Below are 12,993 nucleotides of genomic sequence, written 5' to 3'. Positions count from 1 at the left end.
GGTTTGAAGGTACCTAGATTTTTAATTAAATGAGATAAATAGCTTAAATACAGACACCACAGAATATACAGAAACCTAGAGAGCTGCTGAGAGAGGTTAGCTAGGAGCTTCCTTTTTCTTGCGTGATCTGCAATTGCAGATTCATTTATTCCAAAGGTACGATTTTCCACTGTTTGATTGCAGGAACTGGGTGATGGATGAATCAGAGATGACAGCGTAAATGGTGTATGCCCAGCAGCCCTAGGGGATCCCTGAAACATGCGAGTTTCTCATTTGGTTATTTTTCTGGCAACGATGCCTCAGTGCAGCGACAGTTTCTGCTACAACTGTCAAGCTAAATTGTTCCTGATGGTGGCTGGCATTTACAATGATGCTGTTCATTTGGGTTCCTCCTGTAAACATTCATATTCTGCCCTTCATGCCAGGGTGTGGGTGGTATTGTCAGTCTTCCCTGCACCTTTGGATCAGGATGAACTGAATCCCTGTGAAGGACAGGGAGGGCACCGTCCCTTGCCTTCAATGAGACCACTTGCTGTTCAGGGTGAAGAAAAGGATACTCCACTGGAGCTTACCAGATTTGCAACTCCTTCCTACATATGATCTCTGGCTTCGGTCGGTATGTGTGTAGAGATAGGTGTCTGTGTAAGCAGGCTCTGCTTTTCCCTTCAATAGTTGCCTGTTGTCAATGCATGGATTGCCAGGGAATCTGGCCAATGAGAAATTTGGCTAGCTAGAGCTGGACTGAATTACCCCACAGGATTTTAAAGAGTGTTATAATAAGAGCAGTACTGGAGAACATCTTCAAGCTAACAGAGCCCCTGGTGGAGACCAGACCTGACTGGGGAGTAGGAGAGTAAGGCTGAAAGGAACTCTGAGTTTCTTTATTACATGTTCAAGCTTACAGAGGCAGGTTTGCTTTGGCACTTGAGGCATCCAATGGATCAAAACATATGGGACATTTAATCTTAAATTTCGGTTCTATTGATTTATTATAGGACAAGATATGATAACTGTGTGGTGATGAAGATGGCCTAAAAGAATGAATTGTACAAAGAGCTAGGGTGTTCGAGTAGGAGACAATATTTGCTGAAGCTGCATCTTCAACACTATCAGAAGCTGAAGTTTTCTACTTTGTTTTTATAGGTGTTTTTTTCACTCAGAATTTATTTAAGTCACATTTGTTCTATAGGCAGCATCTATGTTCTCTTTTAGGGGACACAAGACTCCCATTAACTATGGTGGACCTTTCTTTGTGCTGGTTTGGTCCAGTATCTGGCCTTGGTCCCAGGCAGTATAGACCATAGGCAGTGTGTGGGGACCAGAATTGTCCAGAGAGGAATTCCTCGCAATGCAGGACCTGTACGTGTCCTAAATGTTGCCCGTTCAACCACCGTAGCTTCTCAGAAGCCTTTCAGGATGGCATCAGGGGCCTATCCATGACTGAAAGAGTTGGAGACAGCATAGTGTGTTGTGACAGCCTATAAATGCCTGCTGTAAGGCCCAAGTGGCAGAATCCAGCTAGAGTAAATCCAGGGAAATGCCAGTTGTGCCATCCTTCCTGACTTCCTAACAGGCAGAGCTGAGAATACGGCCCTTTGGCCCGTTTGCAGACTACATTGCTATGACAAGTAATAGACACCAGCAATAAAATTAAAAGGAAATTATTAAAAATTAGTGTTTGCAGTGCTTGTGTGGATCTGTCTTAGAGACCCTTCCTAACAACTCTTCCTAAGGATTAGAAATGTCCGTTTCTGCCTTTTCATGCTTATTCTCTGCTGCCATGCCAGCCTTCAGAGCTCCCCATTTCTTTGGTGTTATCCCATTTACCTACAGGTAGACAGTTCTGTGCTTCCTTTTTACAGTCTCTGGAGAAATTCTGCACATTCAGCTCTTGGAACCTCTCTCTGTGGGTCACTCTTGTGATATTTTCCCAACTTTCCTCCAGGCTATCTGGCATCTACACCTGTGATGCATTTCTTGGTATGCATCTTTGCCTCAGATTGAGTGAAACCTATGCCATAGAGAGCAAAGTGCTTAGCTGCTCTGAATGCACAGCACTGGCTTGTGAACCTGCTGGGCTGATGTGCTAATGCCACTGAGCACAGCAAACGCCTCCAGCTTCACAGCTTTGTTATTGTATGTGCATGCAGAGAGGCTGCAATGGTCTCTGGCAGCAGAGAAGGGTGGGATCAGAGCAGGATTAATTGGAGCAGCCTGTATTTATTGAGTGCCCAGCCACAAGCTTCCTCAGTCATCAGGAAGTATGTATTTTGTGTAGCTCAACCTTTGCGCACCCTGATTTTGGGTGCTTATAGGAAATGTGCTTGGCACAATCGGCCAGTGCAATACTGTTGTTTTCTTACTTTTCCAGAGAATGACAAGAGCTACTTGTCAGCTTTCAAAATCTGGTAAGATCCTAGCTGAGTTCCTCTCTTAGGAATGATGCAATTTAGCAGTCATGAGACATTTTGCCACAATCCCTTGTTTGTCTCATCCCTGACAGAACCCATGGCCTCAGGCTGAGGGGGCACAGTGTCCTTGTAGGGTGAATGGAGTAGAAGAATATGGACAGTGGGAGACGGCTCAGACTTAGTGAAGAAGTGGAGTTGTCACAGCACCTCTGAGAAGCAGGGTGCAGGTCTTAAGGACCTGTGAAATTTGTTCCTATTCAATTGATGAGACGAGAACTGTGTGAGGAGGGTGGATGCCTACCTTCGGCCAGGGCTGGCCCTGAGTGGGAGCAGCTTTACTTACAGCATTTTCACCTGTGTGAGCTAGGTTCATTTCAGGTGTGTCTGCTCAGTGTCTGCAGGGTGATGGGTGAAGTAACTTGAACTGTCTTGAATAACCTCCCTTGCCTGTGAAAATGCTCATGAATGGAAAATTGAAGCTGAATTGGGTGGCAGGGGTGTGTGTGTGTTAAATAACATATGGTTTAACCTGGAGAAAAGTACATTGCTTTAATTTTACCAAAATGACATGTTCTGCTTGAGCCTAAGCTAGTATTTATTTCTTTCAAGCCATGTGAAATTTTTTACATGGACAGCAGTTACATCTCAGAATAAAGTGCTGTTCTAAAACCAGTTTTAAACCCTTTTCATTAGTGCCCGTGTATACTCTTTCAGAAATCTTGTTTTTTCCACATAAAGAAATAACTCAGCAAAATCTTATATGAATTTGGAAGGTGATTTGGTAGTGTGAAGTCTCTGTCTTTCACTAGTCTCAAAAAAACCCCTCTTCCCTTAAGTCCTGTTCTGTGTAATATAGAGGATACCCTACAGATAGTGTGACAGGTTTTATAAAGGAAGGAGGAGAGGAAGAGCCAAGCATGTGATTGTAGCTTTATGTCCCACTCTGGCTAATGGCTGAGCCTCTCCTGCTTTGTCCGTTGTAGTCTTATGCTCAATAAACGTGAAAGATTGGTCTGTAATGGCAACAAATGTACCCAGATGCTTGCACTGTAATTAAAGACATATATCACACAATAAAGCACATTCGAATGAAAAATCTTCCCATTAGACATGTGGTTTCCATTTATTTCCCCTTATTGTTAAACTTTTGGAGTATAAGCACTGATGGAGCCTAAGGAGGGGGCTTCTAAACGGCTGCAGTGTGGGGTCTCCAGGAGCAAACAAGATTTTGCTCTTGGGCTGGGAGGGGACAGTCCCTTGGTGCAGGCTGACCTGCACGGCCCCATTGGCTATATCCATGCTGTTGATGGATCCAGTTAGCACAGACCTCAGACCAAAAACTGCCTAATGATTTTTAAGCTCAGAAGAAGCTGGGCAAAGCGACCAGCTCAGCTTGGAGGGAGAAAAGTCAGCAGCTGATTCAGTCTTTTGTCACTGTTAAAGAGCTGATCCTAGGGAAAAAGGGAGTGAAGCATCAGCTGGGGACAACAGCAGCAGCCTGCAACCCTCTTCTGCTTCTGGCTGAGCCTGTTGCATACCAGTGGAAGAAATACTGGTAAAGATATCTCCTGGTGCACCTTTTAGACCCTGGTAGGGAAAGAGGCAGCCCTTCCACCTCAATCCTGTTCTGATGTCTTCATGGTCCCAGTATTGTCCCTCCTTCCCCCTTGTGCATCCTTGTCCCTCTCTGTGTCTGGTATCACTCTCTGATCTGCATCACTGATGTGTGAAACTATCCCCCTGCATGGCACATTGCTTGCCTTGTCTGCTATGTCTCAATCTGTTCTCAGACTCTGGAAGTAGGGTTTTTTGGTTTGTGGGTTTTTTCCCCTTTTATGTCTTCAGTTTTTGATAAAGCTTGTTAACAAAACACTCATCAGAATGGGGTTGGTAGCAACATATTGCTCAACTTTAGCCTTCCCCCAGACTCTAGAGCTGATTTTGAAGTGGTTAAAATGTCATGAAGAAAGGAATAAACAAGAAATCAAAAAAGTTAGCCTTCCCTCAAAATGGCATTTCTATTTATAGTACTTTTTGCAAGTTGCTAAAGCTAAGTTATTTAGAAATGATTGAAATGTGTTTTGATTGACCAAAGTGAACATGTTTTTTCCCCAGATTTTCAGTTTAAGAAAAAAAAAAAATCTGAAAGTAATACTTTTCATCTCAGTTCTGAGCCACTCCAGCATTTCTGGAGGTGGGGAGAAAGTAGGAAAAAGAGGCTGGTTTTCACCCAGGACTGAAACACGTCCTAACTTTTTTAGTGATACTCATTTATGTCACTGCTCCTGTTCCAGCTGTACCTGGACTTCTTGTTTCACTACAAACCAATCACACAGTAGAAAAGCAAAAGTTGTGCTGTGCCTTCAGAAGCAATGGCAAAATTTTGGCTGCATATACTCAGTACCAATTAGACTTAAGAGAAACTGAAATGTGAAGGTTTTTGAGTGAATTTTTTTCACCAGTTTAATCCACTTTCCTCTTTTTCTTGGAGATGAGGTAGAGAAGCAGAGAGGTAACTCTTGCTTTAAGCATCAGGTTTAAGCACACTGCACTGTTGTGAGTGAACTCATAAGGTGAAAGCATTTTTCTTTAACTGCAAAACCATGAAACATGGCATCAATGCATTGTCTTAACCTACCCATTTTGTTTTTAAACCAGGTCTGGGTTGAGCTATACAATTGCAACATGAAGTCAAATATTTCCAAAGTGTCTGTGCTTTGTGCGGAAGATTCCTGACCAGTTTCTTACAGTAGTGGGGTGGAGTCTGAGTTTCTTTTTGTCTGAAGACTGACTTTTGCCAGCCAGCGTGTAAAATATTTCAGTATTAGGTTTTAAAGTGCAAAGAGAACTTCCCTGCTTCTTATACAGTTCTTTCCCTCTCTGTATGAGACAGATGATGGAAATGCATTTAGAATTTAATTTTGGTGTAGACTAGTTTCTCATCAAAATAGTCTGTTTCCAGTGCCCTTTCTACTGTACAACATCTGTAGGGAAATGAGCAGCTTTAGCGAGTCTCAGATGTGTAGCAGTATGTGGACATGATCTCTTTCCATGCCTAAGACAATCTGGCTGTACCATGCTAGAGAAGAACCTTGGGCTGTAATGAGGTCTCTTGATGCAGGCTTTAATCACCTGGAAAGGAAATCAAAACAAAGATATAAATGGGCCCGTTTGTTTTCATTACAATTACTAGTTTTTACAACTCTGTGTAAACAAAGCCCATAAATATGGTGCTGGTAGACTCTCCTAAGCTCAGCTCCACCAGCTGTTACACAAATCTTTTGCCTCGAGAAGGAGGATTTATTTTTAGGTTCTTTAGTGAGGGACTGTCAAAGATGCCTCACCTGAATTGTGATTTCCAGCGGCTTGTTGCAAGAGAAAAGAGTGAGAAGCTCTTCTTTCCCTTCTCTAAAGCAGTTCCAGGCTTCAGATCACGATTCCTCTAGAGCAAAGCAAGGTGGCAATGACAGGTATTTCCCAGGGAGGAAGTGGAAGGAGCAAGCACAGGTGATATCATTGTTCTTGAGTTGTTCATTGGCTTGTAGGTGACAGTAGCCCTTGTGTCCCCTGATGGTAACTGCTTGACAGTCCAGAGGTGTCTCACTGAGCCCCAGATTGAGGGGAGTGGTGGAAAAGAGGAATCAGAGGAAGGCCCTGAATCTTTCCTTGAATGCAGCCATTCCTACTGTGAGTAATAAGGCCCCTTCCACGGCAAGGTTTGCTCTTGACCTGATTTCAGCCACCCAACTGAAGCATGTCAGCATGAAGTCCTGTCCCTATTATGCTGCACGTAATGTCCTGCCTTACATGAGAACCTGAGAAAGGGGGCTTCGTAGACACCATACCTTAAACATTATACTGGTGCTGTGAAAGGGAGAGGTATCCATCTGTCTTCAACAAAAGAAGGATGGAAGATAAGCGAGGAAGGTAAGATGGAAGATGTGATATAGAAGTAGGGTGTGTTTCTGTAGTACCAACTGCCGTCTTCATGGCTACACCAAATCTATCCTGTCTGTCTTCTTATTCAGTTCTTCTCGATTCTGTCATCTTTCTTTTGTTACTCTGCTCGAAAAGGCACAGCTTGTCAGTGCCTGAGGGCAACTAATGGCTGCAGGATTGTTGTAGGGGGTCTCCACAAGTGGGTTTAGCATGTGAGGCTACAGGAAGGAGGAAACCCACAGTTTTACAACATCTCAAATGAAAATAATAATAAGAAGAAATGGCTTCTGTGTTGTGGGTATTGTTAGGAAATCTTTGGGTCAGTCTTGGCTATTCGGGAGTTTACTATCCCAACGTGAATTCCTTGGGGCTTTGGCGATCTGATTACTATTTGTATGAATGAGGAATGTCTCAGGGATTCAGCTGGAGCCGAAGGGAAAAGACACCCTTTTCAAATGGTGAAACAATAAAACAAAACAAAACAAAAATAAAGAGGGAATACTTCGGCAGCTTGTGCTAAATTCACAACTGGAGAGTATGATGACTAGAGGGATCTGACTGTCAGGGTAGTCTTACAGTGGTTGAGTAGGGATAGGTGTTATTTTAGAGTTAAAGAAGAGTATAGAGTATAAAGAAATATAAGGTAACAGGGAGGAATGCAATTATTACACATCTCCTTTTACTTGCTGGAGCAGTTATCTCCTACAGTGCAGACACCTTTGTGGGTTTTTTGTGGGTTTTGTTTTGTTTTTCCTAAGTAAGGGCAACCTTATTAAATCCTTCCTATGTCTAATTTTAGGTGTGAAAAAACGATCTTTCTTTGTAGTGGGTGAAGTGAAGACCATCCATTTATTCTGTACGGAATATTGTTCCAAGGTCTTGCAAAATATTTCTCCTGCAATACCTAGCTGTTCAGTGTGCCTTCAGAAAAAGTGTTGATGTTATCGTCACCTGAAACATTTTCACTGCAGTTTGAATTTGTTGCATATGGCTCTCTTCCTCCATGTGATGGGTCATCTCTGCCAGCGGTCAGAAATGGCTTCTCTGTTCTGAACTTTCAAGGCTGAAAAGCGTTGTGAGTTTTTTCCTCCAGTTTATTTTCCTTCTAGGAATGAACTTTCTGACATGTTAGTAATGACACCTTCTCCTTTTGTAATTTAATCTGTAACACAGCAGTGTAAAGAAAAGACACACCTTGCAATTTTCTGAGTGTTTTACAACTTTTTGTCAGTTTCTGAGTTTATTTTTTTTCCAGTGATCATGGTAATTTTCCCTCTGTAGAGAAAATTTGAGACCCTGCAACAGACTTGCTTTTCTGAGTTACTCTTTGCAGACACATTTGCATGCAGTCCAATTTCCTGCAGAAATGTTGACCTAATTTTATTTTTCTTCTGTCCCAGTTTGATTTTTTTTGGCAGGAACCCTCCACACATCTTGTAGATTTTTCCCACCAGCTCTGGCTGAGAAGGTGTTAGTTTACTTTTGTGCTTTTCTGGGATCAGAGCCATTTCTTCATGTAAACAATGCAAGCTACTGCTCAGGATCATGCTCTTCTGAGGACATGGCAGGCCAGGCTAATCTCCTGCTTCTCTTCCATCAAGTTATCATGTGTCAGCTGCTGCCCAGTAATTACCACTAGGCTGACTCTCACCCTGCTGGATTAATGTGAAGACATCTTTCCATTGTCAGCTGGGTGTATTGTCTGAGGGAAGTATAATATTGTGTGTAATAAATGAATTGTTCCTTTAAGTGCGTATAGTCCAGCTGTTCTTCCTCACTTTATCTGACAGCATTATTTGCATTCCAGGGTTGGCTGGCAGACAGGAAATGATATTCTCACCAGATATTTGCTCAGGCCAATAGACCTGATTTCATAGCAACAAAGAGTATTTGATTTTATTTGTATATAAGCTTCTTATGTATGTTCATGATGCCCTAATTCTTCTGTTTTTGAGCACGAAAGTCTATAAATATCAAATCTCTGAATTTCTTTAGTCGTTGTCTATTGCTTCTCGATCTGTACATGACATCTTCAGTGTGCTTCTGACTGTGGTAAACTGTACCCAGGCTATTGTATGCTTGGCTTTTCTTCAGCTCACCCTGAATCTTCAGTCTTCTGCCTGCTTCCCGCATAAAGACCAAGCAGGTCAACCTGGGAACAGGGAACCTAACATGAAATCGATCTCAACTAAATTGTCTGTCTACGGTGGGGTTATATCCCTCTGCACTAGCCACTGTGGACTTTTTTAGTGTCTATGGAGAGACATGGAGGCTTTTAAGGCATGAAGAGTAAGCAATTTTATAAGTGTATCTTAGTATAGAAATTGTGCTTTAGGAGCACCTGCGTCAAGTCTGTTTCTTGCCTGTCAAAAAATGAGCCTTGTTGACTAGCTTGGACATGGATGACTATCATCAGGGGGTTGAATCTCTTCCTGTGATTTCCATGTTTTTTCTTCGTTGCTCATCCTTCTCTCCTCTCTCTGTAAGTGGAATTTAAAGAGGCAGGCCAGTTTCCCTTGCTGCTCCAGTTCTGAGAATCTTGACTTCTTCAGTAAAATAATCTTTTTGTATTTTTTTGCTACCTTTCATTGGGAAAATAAACAGAAGACCCAAAACAAATTACCCCAGCCCCAAACAAGATCATCCAAGCAAGCCTGCAGGGAATGTCACCCTGAGAGTTTGTACCGGAGATTTGCAATAGCATGGAGATATTTTTCATATGCAATGCTGGGCTCATGTGCATGTATATGTAACTCCTTCTTTCCAGCTCTGTAGTTCTGTGTTTCTGGCACGTAACACGTGTTCATGGCATAGAATCTGACACAGGGATAAAGCTTCCTCTTTAAGGGGCTTGCTGTTTATCTCTGCAACAATGCTGGTGTTAAAATGGTGCCAGTGTTCTTAGAGTTTGAAGAAGCAGCATTCTACCTGTGGTATGTAATATCCTTATGATTCAGGGTTGTACTGAGCAAGACCAGCATGCGTTAAGGTTCTGGCCTGTGATGAAATAAAGTTGTATATCACTTGGGCTGCCAAGGTCTTTCCTCGCACGGATTATATGTTCTTGGTAAAATGCAGGACTGTGTTGGTGGATGTGAGATGTCTGGTGCTACAATCCTTGAGTGTGAAGTATTGTGATACTGTTTGGATAAACGTTTGCTATCTACCTTCCTTGTGGTATGGCCTTTTCTTTTTTTAATGGTAGCTCTAACTAGACTCCTGACCATAGACAGACTGCACCTGTAATGCTGAGCTGGGGTGACCTCAAAGCCAGGTGTGAAAGCAGAGCCACTCTTGGATCCTGCTAGTCTGACCAGGCTGATACTTTAGGTGCTTCATCAGTCCTGAGAGCACATTAAAAGGTATATTTATTTGACACACAATGCTGGCCCCTTCACCTTCGTGAATCTCATCTGCCCTGTGGTGGTGTCGCATGCCAGTGTGTGGGCAAGCAGCAATTCTAGGGTCATGCCTAGTAAAAACCCCTGTTGTCTGCTGCAAGAGTAGATGAGATTCATAAACATCATTCAGGTGGGCTCAGTAGGGAATATGGATATGGTGTGTTTGTTCTCAAAAGCACCTCAGCTTTCAGGAGGCTCCTGGAACCTGTCTGCTCAAATAGGTGCAGTTTGCTGGGATCAGCTGAGTGTTGTAACTGTGTTTACTGAGATAGCTCTGTGGTAGATGCAGGATTCTGAGTTCATTTTCATGTTAAAAAAATAATTTTGTCATCCTTGCCTTGAGTCAGGACTTTGTCCTTCTGTTGTGGGTCCTGGTTCTGAATTGCTTCTTAGTCAAGTCCTCTGCTGGCCACTTATCAGCTGCGTCAAGACACAAGAGCAGTCCATACAAACATAAAGACCCATAACAGTCTTAACTTTTCATTCATCAGACCAGATCAAATAACACAAGGAGGCTGCAGAAAGGGCATACTCTCACGGTACACCCTCATGATACACTGAAGTCCATCGCTCTTGAACCAATACGTTGGAGTGCTCTGGGATGTGGAAATGCCAGAGATTACTCTTCACTGAAGAGCCAGAGCAGAGCTTTAAAAAGGGGAAATCTTGGCACCAAACAAACCTCATTTCTTTCCATTGCTTAGTATTCTGCCTTAGGACGAATTAATCTCTATTGAAATCTGCTGCACTTGCCACTAAATTTGTTGTCTCTTCTAAAAGCATCTCTTCTCCTCTGAAGTGAAATGAACAGAAAGTGTGTATATATATATATTCAATTTTAATGCATACTAGAAAACTCTTTATTGTATGCTTTATTTAGTAATTCAACATTAACCTTTATTTTTGTATCTGTAAATAATACTATAAAAGTGAATTAGGCCAGAGAGACCTTTCAGGAATTTGTTCTGCATACAGCTTTAAGACTCAATCATCTGGTTAAAATTCAAAGTGGACCCCTAGAATAAGTAGGTGAATAAATAAATGTAAGTTCTTGAATAATTTCCTCCTTATCTCTTTATCTGAAATCGCCTAAAGACTGTAAGTTCAATTAAAATCCTTGTACCGTCAGTCAGTCTGAGCTTTAATATAAAGGAGCAAAAAAGTATTCAGTAGCTGGTCTCTGTTTTTTAACGACAGAGAGAAGGGTGCTCCCTGAATGAGACACTTTGGGAGAGATGAGTAGTTAGAAAGATTGTGCTATCTGTAGCTACTGCTGTTATGCAGCTGCAAAAGAAAAGCAAATGCTGGGGGCAGAAGATAAAAGAGAATCTGAGGAAATGGATGTATTTTGCTAATCCTTTCCTCTCATGGTGAGAATGGTTAATCTGTTGCAGAATACAATAAGGATGCTAGTCCCACTTGCACTTGCTTCTGAAAGGGAGTTCACTGAGGCTGAGCTGCTGGGAGCCTGAGATTTGTACAGTGCCGTGGCTCAATCTGCAAGTGGTACCCGCAGTCAGTAAACGGAAAGGACAGCCAAGTTGTTTGATGCAACTGATGCAACTCTGTGTGCAAAGGTCCTTGTATGTGTAAAACCATGTCAAATGACTCGAGGAATATTGCTAGCAGGCACCTTGCTAAAGTCAAGGCAGAGTTGTAGCACTGTAGAAATTTTGGCTCTTGGAGTGTGGATTTTCAATTGTTGTTTCTAAAAATCCAGATGCTTCTTCAGAAGGTAGTTATCTTATTGATGTTGACTTTGTAAGCCTATCCTTGAATCTGGAAAAAGAATTTTCTTTTCCTTGCCCCTTTAAATAAAAAAAAATAAGTAACGTTTTCTTTTATGTCTGCAGAGAATTCCTTTTGGGATGGAGGATTCTCTACTGTATTTTTTTTAGGCTGTCACTTTGATTGGTTGACCAAAAAAGCAGAGGAAGCCGAGATAACATGGGCTTTTAGGTCAGTATCTTACCTTATCTAGTGACAGTGTCAAAGAAATACAGACAAATCAGAATATGCAGATCACATCTGATCTCCTGAAGAACATGGGGCAGAAAATCTTTCCTTATATTTCTTACCACTAGCCCAGTGATGTTGGTTTTTGTGACGTCTAGGTAACTGGAGCTCATTTTGACACGAAGATTAGAAGATGCCTGCTTCCACCTCTTTTCCCCTGATGCGCTTTATTCCCTGGCAGCTTGAGTTGTCATTGACAGAAACTGGACTTTCCGTTGGCATAAATGCAAAGGACTAATTCTTTTGTCTTTACATGTGCCAATTGCATTAGATACTTGATGGTGTCTGCATTTCAGTTTTTGAGTTTCCTTTTGCTAGCTATACAGTGGTTTGGTTGTGTACTTGACTATAAACACAGTAACAATTAACCAGCTGCCTCAGGCTTTGTACACTGTTCAAACAGCGCTTTCCAATCACCTTTGTGAATTGTTCTGTGGTCGAACTCTGATGTGGCTGCTGGATCTCTGTGGTCAAAGATACTGCCCATTCAAGAAACTTTAATATTCAGTGTGAGCAAATATAGTTTATCTTCCCAGTCACACTTAGCTGTCCATCATGGCTGTGCCATAATACACATCACTGGGTTGTGAAACCTTCTGATCTGAGCATGGATCTGCCCCTGATTTGTAAGTCCAGTTACTCAAAATCAAATCAAATGCAGAAGCTTTACTCACATGGTTTCATTTTCTCATTAAGAACCTAAATTTGGATATTACAAACATTGAAGTTTTTCATCTCTGTTATCTACCTCCTTAGCCTGCAATCAACCCTTATTTTATTAAGCCAGAATTTATTTCAGATTAAAATTATTTGAAATCCTGTTCAAAACACTGCCTGCTACTTATTTCTCTGTGATCTGGTTGTAAAGCAGAGTAGTTATTTCTCAAAGTGTATTTTTTTCCTGAAGAATGAAACTTGCTTAAAGTTGGAGAAAAGGAGCTTACATATGCTTTGATTATGAGTGAGTGATTGTGGGTGATTAATTATATGGAGAATGGTGTTTGTGGTATTCAGCAGAGTATATACAAAGCAAACCTCTGTCTAAGACTCAGTGTGGAGTTGCATGGAAATTTGGTTACATTACAGCTGTGCCATTTGTTAGCCAGAAAGACTCAAAATTATTGTTAGATTTAAAATTTGACTTTCAAGAAGACCCACTTCACTGCCTGAAATGTTTAACTAATGAGCAGATTGATTTCTAACTTATCTCAAAATTTAGACCGTGT

At 41.8% G+C, this 12,993-nt stretch overlaps 1 protein-coding gene across 1 annotated transcript in view; it reads left to right on the top strand.

The window, feature by feature from the left end:
- The window catches only part of SORCS3 (sortilin related VPS10 domain containing receptor 3), a 304,754-nt gene that overhangs the window by 182,713 nt on the left and 109,048 nt on the right, over positions 1-12,993 (top strand). The gene's annotated exons all lie outside the window — the stretch shown is intronic.

Source organism: Leptosomus discolor, chromosome 6 (genome assembly GCF_034619465.1).
Source record: "Leptosomus discolor isolate bLepDis1 chromosome 6, bLepDis1.hap2, whole genome shotgun sequence".
Taxonomy (NCBI): domain Eukaryota; kingdom Metazoa; phylum Chordata; class Aves; order Leptosomiformes; family Leptosomidae; genus Leptosomus; species Leptosomus discolor.
This window is presented reverse-complemented; position numbering and strand designations above follow the sequence as displayed.